This window comes from Rhinatrema bivittatum, chromosome 3 (assembly GCF_901001135.1).
Source record: "Rhinatrema bivittatum chromosome 3, aRhiBiv1.1, whole genome shotgun sequence".
Taxonomy (NCBI): domain Eukaryota; kingdom Metazoa; phylum Chordata; class Amphibia; order Gymnophiona; family Rhinatrematidae; genus Rhinatrema; species Rhinatrema bivittatum.
In genome coordinates this window covers 248,358,933-248,376,358 of record NC_042617.1, presented here as the reverse complement: position 1 = coordinate 248,376,358, position 17,426 = coordinate 248,358,933, and the positions used below count along the sequence as shown (strand labels likewise).

Here is a 17,426-nt window from a genome sequence, read left to right as displayed (position 1 = left end):
CACACACATTTACACCAACTCGTGCAGATTCGTTTATGCATCTCGATGTGAATTTTCAAAGTTACAGAGTAAAAATAGCATATATGTGTGTAAGCAGCAGCGACTTGTGTGCATGCTATTTTATACATATCAGACATGTATTTTTGCTTTCACATGAACATATATGAACTTAAAAAAGGGGCAGTCTGGTGGTGGTCCCACACCTAAGTTGCTATTTAAAAAGACACTTATCTGCGTAGATTTGCAGCTTACTCACGTAATGTTACAGCAGCTAATTATTTATTCATTTATTTATTTTATATTCTGCTGTTCATGAATTTCAAAGCAGAGTACATTCAGGTACAACGCTAAATGCCTTAACCATATCCTCTGGCAATGACTTCCAGGGCTTCATTGTGCGTTGACAGAAAAATAATTTTCTATGAATTGTTTTAAATGTGCTACTTGCAAACCTCGTGGAGTGCCCCCTCCTTGTATTATCTGAAAGAGTAAATAACCAATTCACATTTAGGTGTTCTAACCCTCTCATGATTTTACAGGCCTCTATCACATTCCCCCCCTCAGTCTTCTTTTGTCTAAACTGAACAGTCCTAACCTCTTTAGTTTTTCCCTTCAGGGGAACCATTCCATTCCTTTATCATTTTGGTCACCCTTCTCTGAACCTTTTCCAGTGCAACTATATATTTCTTGAGATGTGGCGACCACAATTGCACACAGTATTCAAGGTGCATTGTCACCATGGAGCGATACAGAGCTAATATGATGTGCTCTCTTTTATTCACCTTTCCTTTCATATAATTCCTAATATTCTATTTGCTAATCTCACTGCTATAGTACACTAAGATGAGGATTACAATGTATTGTCCACTCTGAAGCCCAAATCTATTTTATGGATGGTTGCTCCTAATATGGAACCTAACATCGTGTAAATATAGCATGGGTTAATTTTTCCCAAGTGCATTGCTTTGCGCCTGTCCACATTAAATTTCATCTGCCATTTGTGTACGTGTTTCCAGTCTCCCAAAGTCCTCCTGCAATTTATCACAATCCGCTTGTGATTTAACTTGCACAATAATTTTGTATCATTTGCAAATTTGATCACCTCGTTCATCGTTGCCCTTTTCAGATTAATTATAAATATATTAAAAAGCACCGGATGAAGTACAGATCCCTGAGGCACTCCACTGTTTACCTTTGTCCACTGACAAAACTGGCCATTTAATCCTACTCTCTGATTCTGATCTTTGCACTTCCTCTTATCCCATGATATTTTAATTTTCTTAGGAGTCTCTCCTGGAGGACTTTGTCAAACACCTTTTAAAATCCAAAATACACTAAGGTTTAAGGTTTATTTATTTTTATACCGTCATTTCAGTAATACCATCATAACGGTGTACAATAAATTAAAGTAAGAAAATACAATACATGAACAAATATACAACTTAATAATCAGCAACACGTAAATACTAAAATAGATTTTAAATTAAGTAATTAAAAAACAGAAGATAAAATACTATAAAACAATAGAAATAAACTAAAGTAATGGCTCTCCTTATCCACAAGTTAATTTACCCCTGAAAAAAATTCTAGCAGATATGTGAGGCAAGACTTCCCTTGGATATAGCCACGCTGGCTCTGTCCCGTTAAACCATGTCTACCTAAATGCTCTGTGATTTTGTTCTTTAGAATAGTTTCCATGATGTATCCCGGCACTGACTGAAGTCAGGTTCACAGGTCTTTAGTTTCCCAGATCACCCCTGGAGCCCTTTCTAAATAGCAGGGTTACATTTTAATGATTACTTACAAATGATTAGTAATAGATCTGAAATCACACTTTTTACTTCTTTCAGAACCCCTGGGGTGTATATCCTCTGGTCTGGTAGATTGTACTCTTCAGTTTGTCAAACTGGCTTACTTCGTCTTCCAGGATTACAAAGATTTGGTTCAATGCATCTGAATCATCACCATTGAAAACTGTTTCCAGAATGGGTGTCTCCCCAACATCCTCAGTAGTAAACACTGAAACAAAGAATTTGTTTAGTCTTTCCTTGATGCCCTATGTTCCCTAACATCTAACAGCTCAACAGACACCCTATTAGGCTTTCTACTTCTGAAATATTTTGAAAGGTTTTACAATGAGATTTTGCCTCTACTTCAAGCTTCTTTTCAAATTCTCTCTTGGCCTGTCTTATCAATGTTTTACATTTAACCTGCCCATACTTGTGCTTTTTACTATTTAGATTGATCCCTCTTCCAAATTTTTAAAGAAGTACATTTTGCTAAAATAGCCTCTTTAAGAACATAAGAACATACCATGCTGGGTCAGACAAAGGGTCCATCAAGCCCAGCATCCTCTTTCCGACAGTGGCCAATCCAGGCCATAAGAACCTGGCAAGTACCCAAAAACTAAGTCTATCCCATGCTACTGATGCTAGTAATAGCAGTGGCTATTTTCTAGGTCAACTTAATTAATAGCAAGTAATTGACTTCTCCTCCAAGAACTTATCCAAACCCTTTTTAAACCCAGCTACACTAACTGCACTAACCACATCCTTTATCTTTAATCCAGTCATTAGAGTGTCTTTCACCTCGCCTTTTAACCATGCTAGCAGATATTTGACCTTCCATCCACTTTTTCTTAATGTGAGGAATGCATCTGAACCATGCTTCTAGAATGGTATTTGTAAACAATGTCCACACCTGTAGAACACGTTTAATCTTTGCAGCTGCACTTTTCCATTTTTTCTATTTTCCTTATTTTATCAAAGTCTCCATTTTGAAAGGTCAGTGCTAGAGCTGTTGATGTACTTATCATCCCCCTTCCAGATATTAAGTCATATGTGATCATGTTATGATCCCTATTACCAAGTGGCCATGCCACCGTTACCTCTGTCTTCAAATACTGTGTTCCACCGGGAATTAGATCTAAAATGGCTCCCTCTCTTGTTGGTTACTAAACTGAAATGGGGAAGTACCTGGAGGAAGAACTGGTAGGCTGGGAGAACGAGGGAGATGTGGAACAACAGTGGACCAAACTAAAAGGAGCAATTACCAAGGCAACTAATCTATATGTTAGAAAAGTAAAGAAAAGCAAAAGAAAAATGAAACCTAGCTGGTTCTCCAAGGAGGTGGCTGACAAAATAAAGGCTAAAAGAATAGCATTCAAGAAATATAAAGGATCCCAAAAGGAGGAGCACAAAGAAGAATATCTGGTAGCACTGAGGGAGACAAAGAAAGTAATCAAGATGGCAAAAAGTCAAGCAGAAGAAAGGATTGCCAAAGAGATTAAGAGAGGTGACAAAAAATTTTCAGTGAAAAGAGAAAAGGTCAAAGTGGTATAGTGAAACTGAAAGGTGAAAATGATCAATGTGTGGAGAGAGATGAAGAAATGGTAGAAATATTAAACAAATACTTCAGTTCTGTGTTCACTAAAGAAGACCCTGGAGAAGGACCATTGCTAGTTAACAAACTAGAGGGGAATGGAGTAGATGTAACTCCATTTACAGTATAGAATGTATGGGAAGAGCTGAGGAAACTGAAAGTGGACAAAGCCATGGGGCCTGATGAGGTTTATCCCAGGATACTGAGGGAGCTCAGAGATGTGCTGGCGGGTCCGCTGTGTGATCTGTTCAAAAGATCCCTAGAAACAGGAGTGGTGCCGAGTGACTGGAGAAGAGCGGTGGTGATCCCGCTTCACAAGAGCGGAAACAGAGAAGAGGCTGGTAATTACAGACGGGTTAGCCTCACCTCAGTGGTGGGAAAAGTAATGGAGTCGCTGTTAAAAGAAGGAATAGTGAGCTATCTACAGTCGGAAGAATTGCTGGACCAGAGGCAGCATGGATTCACCAGGGGAAGATCCTGTCAGACAAATCCGATAGAATTTTTTGACTGGGTAACCAAGGAATTGGATCAAGGAAGAGCGCTCGATGTCATCTACTTGGACTTCAGCAAAGCTTTTGATACAGTTCCGCACAGGAGACTGGTGAATAAAATAAGAAGCTTAGGAGTGAGTGCCAAGGTGGTGACCTGGATTGCAAACTGGTTGACGGACAGAAGACAATGTGTGATGGTAAATGGAACTTACTCTGAAGAGAGAGCGGTGTTGAGCGGAGTGCCGCAAGGGTCAGTTTTGGGACCGGTCCTGTTCAATATCTTTGTGAGTGACACTGCGGACGGGATAGAAGGTAAGGTTTGTCTTTTTGCGGATGACACTAAGATCTGCAACAGAGTGGACACGCCGGAAGGAGTGGAGAGAATGAGACGGGATTTAAGGAAACTGGAAGAGTGGTTGAAGATATGGCAGCTGAGATTCAATTGCAAGAAGTGCAGAGTCATGCATATGGGGTGTGGAAATCCGGAAGCACTGTATTCAATGGGGGGAGAAGGGCTGATGTGCACGGGGCAGGAGAGAGACCTTGGGGTGATCTGAAGTCGGCGAAACAATGTGACAAGGCGATAGCTAAAGCCAGAAGAATGCTGGGCTGCATAGAGAGAGGAATATCGAGTAAGAAAAGGGAAGTGATTATCCCCTTGTACAGGTCCTTGGTGAGGCCTCACCTGGAGTACTGTGTTTAGTTCTGGAGACCGTATCTCCGAAGGGACAGAGAGAGGATGGAGGCGGTCCAGAGAAGGCGACCAAAAAGTAGGGATGTGAATCGTTTTTTGACGATTTAAAATATCGTCCGATATATTTTAAATCGTCAAAAACCGTTAGGGCCAAGATACAATACCAATTCCCCTGATTTATCGTCAAAAAATCGTAAATCGGGGGAAGGGGGAGGGCAGGAAAACCGGCACATTAAAACCCCCTAAAACCCACCCCCGACCCTTTAAATTAAATCCCCCACCCTCCCGAACCCCCCCCCCCCCCAAATGCCTTAAATTACCCTGGGGTCCAGCGGCGGTCCGTAGCTAAATCGGGGGAAGGGGGAGGGCAGGAAAACCGGCACACTAAAACCCCCTAAAACCCACCCCCGACCCTTTAAATTAAATCCCCCACCCTCCCGAGTAGAGCGGCGGTCCGAAACGGCCTCCTGCTATTGAATCGCGTCGTCTTCAGCCGGCGCCATTTTGCAAAATGGCCGCCGCAAAATGGCGGCGGCCATAGACCAACACGATTCGACTGCTGGAGGTCGTTCCGGACCCCCGCTGGACTTTTGGCAAGTCTTGTGGGGGTCAGGAGGCCCCCCCAAGCTGGCCAAAAGTTCCTGGGGGTCCAGCGGGGGTCCGTGAGCGATTTCCTGCCGTGAATCGTTTTCCGTACGGATAATGGCGCCGGCAGGAGATCGACTGCAGGAGGTCGTTCAGCGAGGGTTCCTGACCCCCGCTGAACAACCCCGTTATCCGTACGGAAAACGATTCGCGGCAGGAAATCGCTCACGGACCCCCGCTGGACCCCCAGGAACTTTTGGCCAGCTTGGGGGGGCCTCCTGACCCCCACAAGACTTGCCAAAAGTCCAGTGGGGGTCCGGAACGACCTCCAGCAGTCGAATCGTGTTGGTCTATGGCCGCCGCCATTTTGTGGCGGCCATTTTGCAAAATGGCGCCGGCTGAAGACGACGCGATTCAATAGCAGGAGGCCGTTTCGGACCGCCGCTCTACCCCAGGGTAATTTAAGGCATTTGGGGGGGGGGATTTAATTTAAAGGGTCGGGGGTGGGTTTTAGGGGGTTTTAGTGTGCCGGTTTTCCTGCCCTCCCCCTTCCCCCGATTTAGCTAACGGACCGCCGCTGGACCCCAGGGTAATTTAAAGCATTTGGGGGGGTTCGGGAGGGTGGGGGATTTATTTTAAAGGGTCGGGGTGGGTTTTAGGGTTGTTTTAATGTGCCGGTTTTTCCGCCCTCCCCCTTCCCCCGATTTACGATTTTTGACGATAAATCGGGGGAATTCCTATTGTATCGCGCTTCTAACGATTTTTGACGATTTAAAATATATCGGACGATATTTTAAATCGTCAAAAAACGATTCACATCCCTAATCTTTTCCTCCACTTTCCTGAGAATCCTGACTAGATTGTCAGCTTGTTCCAGGTATAGAGAGTATGAAGGTAGAAACAGAAGAGTTAGGAGATGACGACAGAGAAGAAAGTCATTGATATGAAAGACACCAGTGGCTTAAATCTGAGACATGCAGTGAATAATGGATTAGCTAACCATTGCCTTAACCATCAGGCCTCAAAGCTTTGGGAGAGAAGGTAGTCATGGCCCAGTGGTTAAGGCAATGGATTTGAAATCCAGTGGGGGTTTCCCTGCACAGGTTCAAATCCAGCTGACTACAGCTATAAAAGCCTCGTAATGGACTTCTCCTCCAAGAACTTATCCAATCCTTTTTTAAACACAGCTATACTAACTGCACTAACCACATTCTCCGGCAACAAATTCCAGAGTTTAATTGTGCGTTGAGTAAAAAAGAACTTTCTCCGATTAGTTTTAAATGTGCCCCATGCTAACTTCATGGAGTGCCCCCTAGACTTTCTACTATCCGAAAGAGTAAATAACCGATTCACATCTACCCGTTCTAGACCTCTCATGATTTTAAACACCTCTATCATATCCCCCCTCAGTCGTCTCTTCTCCAAGCTGAAAAGTCCTAACTAATAGCCTGCTGCTATTTTATATCTGTTACGTGTTTCTTGTAAAGCCTGTTGCTGCATTATGTTTTCTTGTAAACCGAGGTGATGTTCCAAACGTGCCGAGGTATATAAAAACACTTAAATAAAATAAAAATAAAATAATATTCTGTAAGCATGAATTGAGAACTCTTTATAAACTAGTAGCAGCCCCCACCCCAAACTGGCTCTCCCCATGCATAGCTGGAGAAAGATGGATATTTCACGATTGAAAAATGAAAGCTAAGAAGGAGAGGACTAGAAGGATAGGAGGATTGTAGCAGTAGCTCCCATCTGAGGGCAGTGGTTCAGAGGGGCAACCTTTGCTGTGTACCACTTGTTACCTTATGCAAACCATATTCTCCAACTTGTCTGTCTCACTCTTCATTGGTCTGGAGGTTATCCTAAGTAACTTCAAATTGCTTCTCTCCAGTTGCCTGTTGTATGTCTTCTTATTTCAATAAAGCGATAGGTTTCAGAAATATTGTTTGCACAGAGCCCCAAAGCCACTTGAGCCTGCCTGCAAGCCAACTCAGCATTTTCTGCTCGCTTCTTCTGTGATTGCGGGATAAGGTGAAGCAAGGTAGAAAGGGTAGAATCAGGGGCTGATGATCCAAGAGGAAAGACATTAAAGAAAACAAGGAGCTATGGACAAGAAAAGGATTTAAACCCATATAGGCAAAGCACAATGGATTAGCAGTGTAGAAGTTCACCATGCGCCCACTTTGCCCTGTATTGCTGCCAGGTTACACTACACCTAGAATTGATTAAAACCTTCTATTTTCTAGTCTCTACCTGGTCTGTTCTTCAGAGGCATATTTTTGTATTCTCCACAGAATCTGTACTTGATTGAAAACCATCGATTTCCTACAGTAGTTGCATGTTAAATGCACAGCTTTCTCTTCTAGGAGCAAGTGTTACATGAGCAGTACTATTCCACCTCAGTTCTCAGTTCGATTATACTTTTCCTTCCCGCATTATTTCTAATGTAATCGCAAAGTGATCTTAAATGGGAGACTGCCTGGACAGGTATCAGTCTTGTGGTTAGGATTGCAGGGTTTCTCCTTTCAACCTGTAAGGGCAGTTTCCAATAGGCCCTTGCAATAAAAATAAATGGTGATAGTTTATTTCATAGAAAACATTTTTGTTTCTCTTTATTTGTACATGCTAAGAGCAATAATAAGTGGGTTTCCTCATAGTGAGCTAAAAAAAAGAAAAGGAATTTGAAGTCCGGGGAGAAGAGCAAGACCACCTCACCCCAATGTGACACCCTTTGAATCAGGAGGCAGAGGTGCTACAAAGCAGGATTTTGTTTTCATGGGCCCTTGAGCATGGCATGCTTTAATGTCTGCTCCCGGCAAGCATTAAATTTGCTGCGTTAAATGGGCCCCTTGGCCTCCAGGCAATTTTTGGCATTGTGAGGTAATAGTTAATAGCCTCATCTACATGGCATTTGCATGTGATGAGCACTATTAGCTATGCACTTGATTGGATGCACTAATCTCTGAATTCATTGGGCATAAGTCTAGTGCATCCAAAATGCACATCCAACCGTGTGTTGAGCGGCATGCTGACCTGTGCACCTAATATTGCATTGGCCTGATATGAAAAGCCAGGCTATACGGTTCTGGCCATATTCAGTCATGGCTATTTTGTAGTACTTAGCAACAGATGTCCATCTGTAGTATTTTTACCACAGTCTGCATTCTCTTCTGTTGAAATCAGATTATTGCCTGCTGTTCAGATTCTCATCAGTTTTCTGCATATTATTTCTTTCTTTCTTTCTTTCTTTCTTTCTTTTATATACCGACCTTCATGACGGGTGTCATATCAAATCGGTTTACATGGAACAAGGGGTAAACATTCTATCAACCATTTAACAGTAAAATAATCAGAGGAGGTAAAAAAGTTACATATAACAAGGAGATCAAACTTGGGAATAGAAGACAGAGAAGGACAGAGGGATAACCATTGTGATTAAAGGAATTCGCTATGTAAGATGTCAGGTAGGCTTGAGATGTAGAGTTCCGAAAGTGAATAGATTAAGGGAAAGCTTGGCTAAATAGCCAAGTTTTAATTTTTTTTCGAAATGTTTGTAGGCAGGGTTCCTGTCTGAGGTCAGGAGGTAAATTGTTCCAAATAGTGGGTCCTGCTATCGAGAATGCTCGTTCTTTAGTTGCGGTGTGGCGTGAAGTTTTGTTAGGAAGCACAGGGAGAGATCCTTTGTATGATTCTCTGATGGGTCTGGATGAGGAATGGAGTTTGAGGGGGAACTGGAGGTCCAGCGGGTGTTGTTTGTGGATCGTTTTGTGGATTATAGTAAGGGATTTGTGTAAGATTCTATAGTTTATTGGTAGCCAATGTAGGTTCTTTAAGATGGGGGAGATGTGCTCTCTGCGGTTTGTATTAGACAAGACTCTAGCTGCTGCATTCTGGAGCATCTGCAATGGTTTTGTGGAGGATAGTGGAAGCCCCAGAAGGAGTGTGTTGCAGTAGTCAATCTTGGCAAAGAGCGTGGCTTGGAGAACAGTCCTGAAGTCATGGAAAAACAGGAGGGGTTTGAGCCTTTTTACGACTTGCAGTTTGTAGAAGCTGTCCTTTGTCGTGTTGTTAATGGATTTCTTTAAATTTAAGCGATTGTCAAGGATTACTCCGAGGTCTCTAGCATGAGAGATTTGGGCTGTAAGAGGGGGCTAAAGCGAGGAGTCGGAATGGTCGGTTGAAATGATGAGTAGTTCGGTCTTGGACGTATTTAGGACTAGATTCAGATTGTTGAGGAGTTGGTTAATGGAATGAAGGCAATTTTCCCAGTATAGGAGAGTCTTTGAGAGTGACTCTTTTATGGGGATTAAGATCTGCACATCATCTGCGTAGAGATAATGTGTTAATCTTAGGTTGGTAAGCAGTTGACAGAGGGGGAGGAGGTAGATGTTAAATAGGGTGGGGGATAAGGAGGATCCTTGAGGAACTCCTACTGAAGATTTAATACTGGATGATTCTTTGTTGTTAATTTTGACTTTGTAGGTTCTGTTGCTTAGGAATGAATTAAACCATCTGTGTACAGAGCCTGAAATACCAGTGTCTGAGAGACGGCTTAGCAAAGTGGAGTGATTCACCGTATCAAATGCTGCCGAGATGTCAAGAAGAGCTAACAGAAATGCTTGACCTTTGTCTAGGCCTAAGATGATGTGATCCGTAAGGGAGAGGAGGAGGGTTTCTGTGCTATAGGATTTGCGAAACCCGTATTGATTAGGATAGAGAATATTGTGATCGTCTAGGAAATCCGAGAGTTGGGAATTGACCAATTTTTCAGTGATTTTTGCAACAAAAGGAAGGTTGGAGATTGGGCGGAAATTAGAGAGATCGTGTGTGTCTAGGTTGGGTTTCTTCAGAAGAGGTTTGAGTGATGCAGCTTTTAGAGAGTCAGGATATATTCCTTGAGATAAGGTGCAGTTTATGATGTCTGCCAAGGGACTGGCTATGGTGTCAGGGATACGAAGGAGGAGTTTTGTAGGTATATTGTCTGAAGCGTGGCTTGATGGTTTCAGTTTCTTTAGGAGGGATTTGATCTCCTTGGATGAGATGTGTTCAAAGGTATCAAATTTGGCTCCGATGATGGTCGGTTTTGCCGCAGAAGACTGTTGTGCGGAGGTGTTAGGGGGCAGCAGTGCTAAGGTGTTTGTTATTTTTTTTTGAAAGAAAAGAGCAAGTTCTTCTGCTTTGTTTTGTGCCTCGTCCTCTGGTATAGCCGGAGCATTGGTTTTCGTGAGTTGTGAGACGTATGTGAAGAGAGCCTTTGCGTCGAATTGGAAATCATGGATTCTACTGGCGAAGAAGATTTTTTTTGATCGTAGTATGAGGTTTCTATATCGGTAGAGCTGGTCTTTGTAGAAGGATAAGGTAGTGGAGCTAGGTGTTTTGCGCCATTGGCGTTCCTTAAGTCTAAGTTCTTGTTTAGACTTTTTAAGTTCTGGTGAAAACCAAGGTTGTTTTGCTTTCTGATCCGGGTTAATTGTTCTTACAACTGCTGGGCATAGTTTATTGGCTATACCCTCCGTGATGTTCTGCCAAGAGAGTATAGCTGCATTAGGGTTGGTTGTGTCCAAGTTTGAGAATTCTTTAGATAAGTGTTCGATAAGGGTGTCAGAAGAGCATGATTTCCGGAAGTGGATAGTAGAATGGGGTTGCGGTTGTTTAGAGCATGTATTAATTGTCAGAGAGGTGGATACAAGAGCATGGTCTGACCATGGGACTGGGGTGCAGTCAGGGGGGGAAGAATATGAGATGCCGGAGTTAATGAAGAGGAGTCCATTGTCTTGTATTTAAGTAAATGCAGAAACTGCAATCAAAGTCTTCAGCCCTTTTTGTTATTAAACAGTCATTTTTAGTATTTGGAGTGTCAATGCAGCAAATCAATTACTTCTTTATCACTTTACAAAATTGAGGTACGGTATATCTCTTCATCAGAGTTTGAGTGGGTGATACCTGCCTGAAGCCAATGAGAGACAGGGAACTGAATACTAAGTATAAAAATTAATAATGCTTTTATTTAAAGGCAGAGAGAGAAAGGGGGAGAGATAGATAGCTATAAGGTGAGATGTTTATTCTGCAACTCTGCTGCAGACCAGAGAAAAAAAATGGAAAAGGAATTTGCTGGATGGAGTTTGCATTTCTTTGCTACCATATTCAGCCATCCGAAACAACTGTAGCCTCTTTATTGTTTATTTATTTTCAAAAGAGGTAATTAATTGATTTTTCTTTTTAAATAAAATTTGTTTCATTTATTTTCCAGTTAGTTTTGCAGTCGTTGAATAGCTGCTTATACACTATTAGTATCAGGCTAATTTTTTTGCAGGGAATGTCTGAAGATTTGTCATGATTTTATTTAGAACAGAGAAGGAATATTTCTTTCTGTGACTTCCTCTGTGGGTAAGTTGTTTCCAGCGCTCCAGTAGTCCAGTGATGAAGTCTCCCAATGCATCAGTCACTGCTACATCATCCATCTGGACTGCATAGAAGCTCAGCTAAAGGATTCAAAAATCATATGAGATTAAACTGAGAATTTATGCTAATATTCTGATCAGAATTTAGATGGGAATTTTGAAAATTTTCTTCAACTGAATTGAGATATAGGATGGGTAGTGGTTTTCTATCATAACTTAAAAAAAAGCCAAAAGATAGATTTTAAAAGGGCCACATGCAAAAAAATGCACTAGTAGGCTCAGGAGAGAGGGAGAGGGAGAGAGAGAGAGAGACGCTTTATAGGGCTCAGTCTAATACTCTCTATATATACAATTCTAAGGGGGGGACACTTTCATTTAGGGTGAGTTTTCAGGAGGTGGGTTGGGGTTAGGAGGTGGTGTTACAGACACATTCAGAGGTATCCATTGTAAAATTCATATCATTAAAGAATTTTTGAGCATATAAGTGATGAAAATTCTAAAAAGAGAATTGATTTGTATACTGCAGTGTCTGCTAGCTGCATTGCACAAATCAATTCCTTTTCATCATTTATAAGGTCTAAAAGCAGGCGTTAATTTTGGAGAGTAAATATATGCGAGTCGGGCACACTTTTCTTTTTTTGCATCGGGGAAATAGTTAATAGCATCAACATGACTTTACATGTGATGAGCGCTATTAGCTACGCGCATGATTGGATACGCGTTTTGGACACACTACCCCGTTTTCCATCGGGGGTTATGGACACACGTCCAAAACGTGTGTCCAATTGCTCGTTGAGCCATTCGCTACGGCCAGCGCACAGTACTGCACCGGCCTGATAGGAAGCTAATACTAATTAAACTATAATCTAACAGTCTTCAGCATGCATGGTTTTCTATAATATATATATATAAAAAAAACAATGAACAATTGAAAATACAAGGGTCAATTTTCCCTTGATAGTTGGCCTACAAAGTTTATTTGGCTAATTTACCTGGGATATATAGCAGCATTGGCACATTGCTGAATATACCCAACTATGTAAATAAAAAAAAAGTCAGATAAGTTTATTCAGTTACCTTTAGGGCTACCAAAGAGCAGGACTAAAATCAGCTGGCTATGTTTCCTGGATAACACCAACTGATGAAATTCAGTGTTATCCAACTAACTTTACCAGGTAAGTGCATTCCACCTTGGAATGCTCCCGGACTATCCCTGACTTATCTGGCTAACTTTTTAGCCAAATAAAAAGTTAGCTGGCTATACCTTGATTTCCTTAACTCCGTTGTTACCATTGCTCCTGTTTTATGTAACTCTTTTTTCCTGTTAACATTGTTCTCTGTAAACCAGCACGATGTACCTAAGAATGTCGGTAGATAAAAAAACCAAACTTTAAATAAATAAATAAATAAATAAATCTGGGACAGTGGGATTTTAAATCCTGTGGTTTGTCCAACTAAATCTGGGATAAACCTCTTTCAATATTGACCCTACAGAGGCTATTAGTCTATTATAAACATCAGTGGCAACATTTCTACCATTTTGCCCAGCACTGACTGCCAATTTACTGATCTTTAATTTCCTGGATCACCAATGTAAGCTAAATAACAGCAAATAACCGGGAGCTGATGATAGACACCCGAGACTCCTACATGACCTAAAATAAGAAATTATAGACCTGGTACTGGAAATCAGTCACTATATCTAGGTACTGGAGGGCATCCAATATGATGCCAATTTTTAAAAAGGGAAATGGAGGGGATCCAGGATACTAAAGCAAGGTGTGCACTTACATTTTTTTGTTTCTTATTTCATTTATAATTAGGGACTTTCATTGTCAGTTTTATTTTTTCCCAGGAATTTATCAGTCTTTATATTACTTAAATTTATTATTTTTATATACCAACATTCAATCTGAGATATCACATCGGTTTACGTTCAGGTACTGTAGGTATTTCTCTATCCCCAGAGGGATAGACAATCTAAGTTTTGTACCTGAGGCAATGGAGGGTAAAGTGACTTGCCCAAGGTCACAAGGAGCGACAGCAGGACTTGAACATAAGAACATAAGAACATGCCATATTGGGTCAGACCAAGGGTCCATCAAGCCCAGCATCCTGTTTCCAACAGTGGCCAATCCAGGCCATAAGAACCTGGCAAGTACCCAAAAACTAAGTCTATTCCATGCTACTGATGCTAGTAATAGTAGAGCAGTGGTTATTTTCTAAGTCAACTTAATTAATAGCAGGTAATGGACTTCTCCTCCAAGAACTTATCCAATCCTTTTTTAAACATAGCTACACTAACTGCACTAACCACATCCTCTGGCAACAAATTCCAGAGTTTAATTGTGCGTTGAGTAAAAAAGAACTTTCTCTGATTAGTTTTAAATGTGCCACATACTAACTTCATGGAGTGCCCCCTAGTCTTTCTATTATCTGAAAGAGTAAATAACTGATTCACATCTACCTGTTCTAGACCTCTCATGATTTTAAACACCTCTATCATATCCCCCCTCAGCCTGGTCTCCTGGTTTGTAGCCCACTGCTCTAACCACTAGGCTATTCCTCCTCCCTGCAAGTCCTCACTAAATGAAGTTAGATCAAGTTCACACATGATGAGGTAGGACAGGGGCAGTCCACTCTTGTGCTTTAATCACCAGGTCAAGCCTTTGCGCACCACCAGGGGAAATGAATAAAGCTGGGAGGGGGAGGTCTGGCCATCTTCTATTTTAACAGCTCAGATGGAGCTGCCTCACCCTTTGGGGTAACCTGCATGGAGTGGCAGTCACAACACTAAACACATTGCTGGGCAGGCTGGTTGGACCATTTTGGTCTTTATCTGCCAGCTTTTAGTATGTAACTTTACCTGCAGAAGTCCCTTTGAAAACTGCTCTCCCAATATACAATATCTAAAACAAACAGTTGAACAACCTCAGCCTAGAGAAAAGTAAAAAAAACATTTCCTGCTGGTGACAGCTCCTGCTGCTCTGCTCTCACTTTCTACTTCGGTGGCTGTAGAAGGTCCTCCTGCTGACCAAGCTAGCTCTCACTGCTCTGAGTCCTCCTGAGTCCTGCACAGCCTCTTTTCTTCCCTGAAGCTGGTGCTCCTCCCTCAGTCCTCTCTTCTCTTCCGTGGCCAGTCATCCTTCGCAGCCTCTCCTCTGCAGCCAATCATCCTGCAAGGCCTCACTTCTCCTTTATAGCTGGTCCTCTTCCTGCACAGCTTCTCTTCTCTGGTGCCACAGCTGGTCCTCTGATGCAGCTCTTCTTGCCTCCTTCTGACGTGTTTTCATTAATTTTATGTCAAAACAGAAATATACAGAAACATTACAAATTTTTCTTCAGGATTTATTAAAAAAAACCCAAAAACAACAACTGATATATGCACAACCATAAAGACAGAATAAGATTTGTAATACCGTTTTATTTCAAAACTAATGCACAACCATAAAACAGGTTTACAAATCCCCCAGCCAATAGTATCCTGACTTTTATCTTTCCCCACTCCATGTTCATCAACTTCCCCTCTCACTTCCACCTCCTGGCCTAAGAGAGTGCTACTGACTAGCTCCCCGTCCCTGGCAATTTAATCCTCAGGCTGAATCAGGCCAAAAAATAGTCTCCCTAGTCTGCTCAAGACTGAGGATTGACAAGCTGAGGAAGGGAGAAGAGAGAGAGAGTCTTCTGCTCAAAAAGGTATGTCCCTCCCCCCGACTGTCCCCCCTTGGCTCCTCCACTGGTATTTTTCCCGTGCCATGACAGAAGCAGAGGAGACACCGGTGGGCAAGAGTGCTGCTCTTTTAAACCTCCTGCTGGCAAATGGGAAGGGGGAAGATTGCACTGTGACTGAGCTCTGCAGCAGATTGCTCCCCAAAATGTGGAGCTCTGGGTGGTCACCCTGATTTTCCTTCCCTCCCCCACAAGGATAACCCTGCATTTGAGTACCAGCACCTCTCTTTCTAGATAAAAAGTATCATTTCGTAAAAATCAGTATCATTTCATATTAACTAAACAATAATGTTTAGTTAGTACTAAAAACAATCTTTATGGAGTAGCATATGATTTAATGTCACATGCTGGCTTGTGATTCTGTCTGAAGCCCATTGCAAGCATAAGACAGCAGATAGTGGAGAACCTTTTTTTTTTAAATTTAAAATTTTATTGCTATCAATCATGAACAGTAACAATATTATCAAGAAACAAAAGTGTAACAGCATTGTATATCTTATCACATAGCCTAGCATTCATGATAGCAGACATTATATATGTTGGATATTCCCCCGCCCCCCTCCCTCATGCTACACATAAAGTGGAGAACCTTTTGGCCCCCTGGCTCACGCTTTTCATGTGCTCTTTCACTCAAGACACTTAGAACGCCCGTTTCCTTTTCTTTCCTATAGCAAAACAGGCCAGTTCAGTACAACTGTAATCTCGGGGGTGTGAGAGCAAACTGTGAGCTCATCCAGCCTTTTTAAAGGCCCCTGATCATATAGTTTGAAATATAGCAACATTCATGCAGTGGAAAGCCAGGCGTTCAAATCCCACTTCTCCCGCTGACGCTTTTTATGACCTTGCCTTCCATTGCCTCTGGTACCAGGGCCGGCGCGTCCCAAGAGGTGAACTAGGCGGTCGCCTAGGGCGCCAGCCATTGGTGGGGGGGGGGGGGGGAGGGAAGGAGGCAAAGAGCAGCCATGTGGGGCCGCATGCAGAGCTCATCCCACTCACAGCTGAGAGTAGAGACTCGGCGGGCTGTGAGCGGCAGAGACTAGGCAGGTCACGAGCAGTGCCTCTGTTTGTGTGTGTGTGTGTGTGTGTTTGTGTGTGTGTGTGTGTGTGTGTGAGTGAGAACGATTGTGTGTGTATAAGAGAGCAATGGTGTTAGTGAGAGAGAGGGAGGGAGCCTGTGTAAGGGTGCGTGTGTGAATGAGACAAGGAACCTAAGTGTGTGTAAGAGAAGGGGGCCTGTTTGAGTGAATGAGGTTGGAGCCAGGGCCTGGACCGGGGTGGGGGAGAGGAGGCTAGCGCAAGACAGAAGGCTCGCTTAGGGCGCCTAATACCCTTGCACTGGCCCTGTCGGGTACCAGCTTGGACTGTAATGCCTCTGGGACAGGGACCTATATCTGTTGTACCTGAATTGTAACTTGCTTTTGAGTAGGGATTGGAAAGGCAAGTAACTGCTGTGAATCCAAATCAAATTCTCACTAAAGAAGAAAAAAAAGATGTTTAATTCTTAGGGAGGTCAGAGGACACAGTGACATCATCAAGCATTTTGAAAGCTGCCCTGCCACTGGTTAGTAATGATAAACGTATGCAGATTTCTGTACCAGAGAAGGAAAATAGTAGACATCATGAAATCATAACAGCAACAGCAAAGAGAGTGGTACTTGTTCGCAGAAAGTTTTGCTGTGAGGAAATCCTTATGACCAACTTTCTTTGCATGCACTGTACTTAAAATGTTTTTATTTAAATGCATTGAAAACTCAAATGCAATACATGTCAAACCACTCAAAATAAAAATCAAACAAAACCTGTATCTTATAGAGGCCATTTTTCAAAGCAATCCAGGTGTATTAAAACAGTTTAATATCCCTGGACTGCCCTCTCTGGATATTGCCTTCCTTTGGCCAAATAAGAGCATGTGCAGGCTTTAGTAGAACTGGGAGGTGGCGTTCTTGGAGGGGGAGTGTTTGGTGGCGCTATTTTACCCCCTTTTTGCCACCTGCAAAAATAGCAGGTGGAAAGCACACGGGTGATTTTACTGCATGTATTTTCCTACCCAGGTTCTTCCTCTTTGAAAATGAGCATAAAGAATGCATGTTAAAAGCACTGGCATGCTTTCTAACCCTGCTGGCGGTTTGAAGGTTGACCCTATGAAGC

The 17,426-nt window shown here is 42.3% G+C and overlaps 1 protein-coding gene and 1 non-coding gene across 2 annotated transcripts in view; both read left to right on the top strand.

The window, feature by feature from the left end:
• GPATCH11 (G-patch domain containing 11) overlaps positions 1 to 17,426 on the top strand; it is a 1,168,394-nt gene that overhangs the window by 243,507 nt on the left and 907,461 nt on the right. The gene's annotated exons all lie outside the window — the stretch shown is intronic.
• TRNAS-UGA lies at positions 6,193 to 6,275 on the top strand. Its single transcript has one exon. It is a non-coding gene; the product is annotated as a tRNA-Ser (tRNA).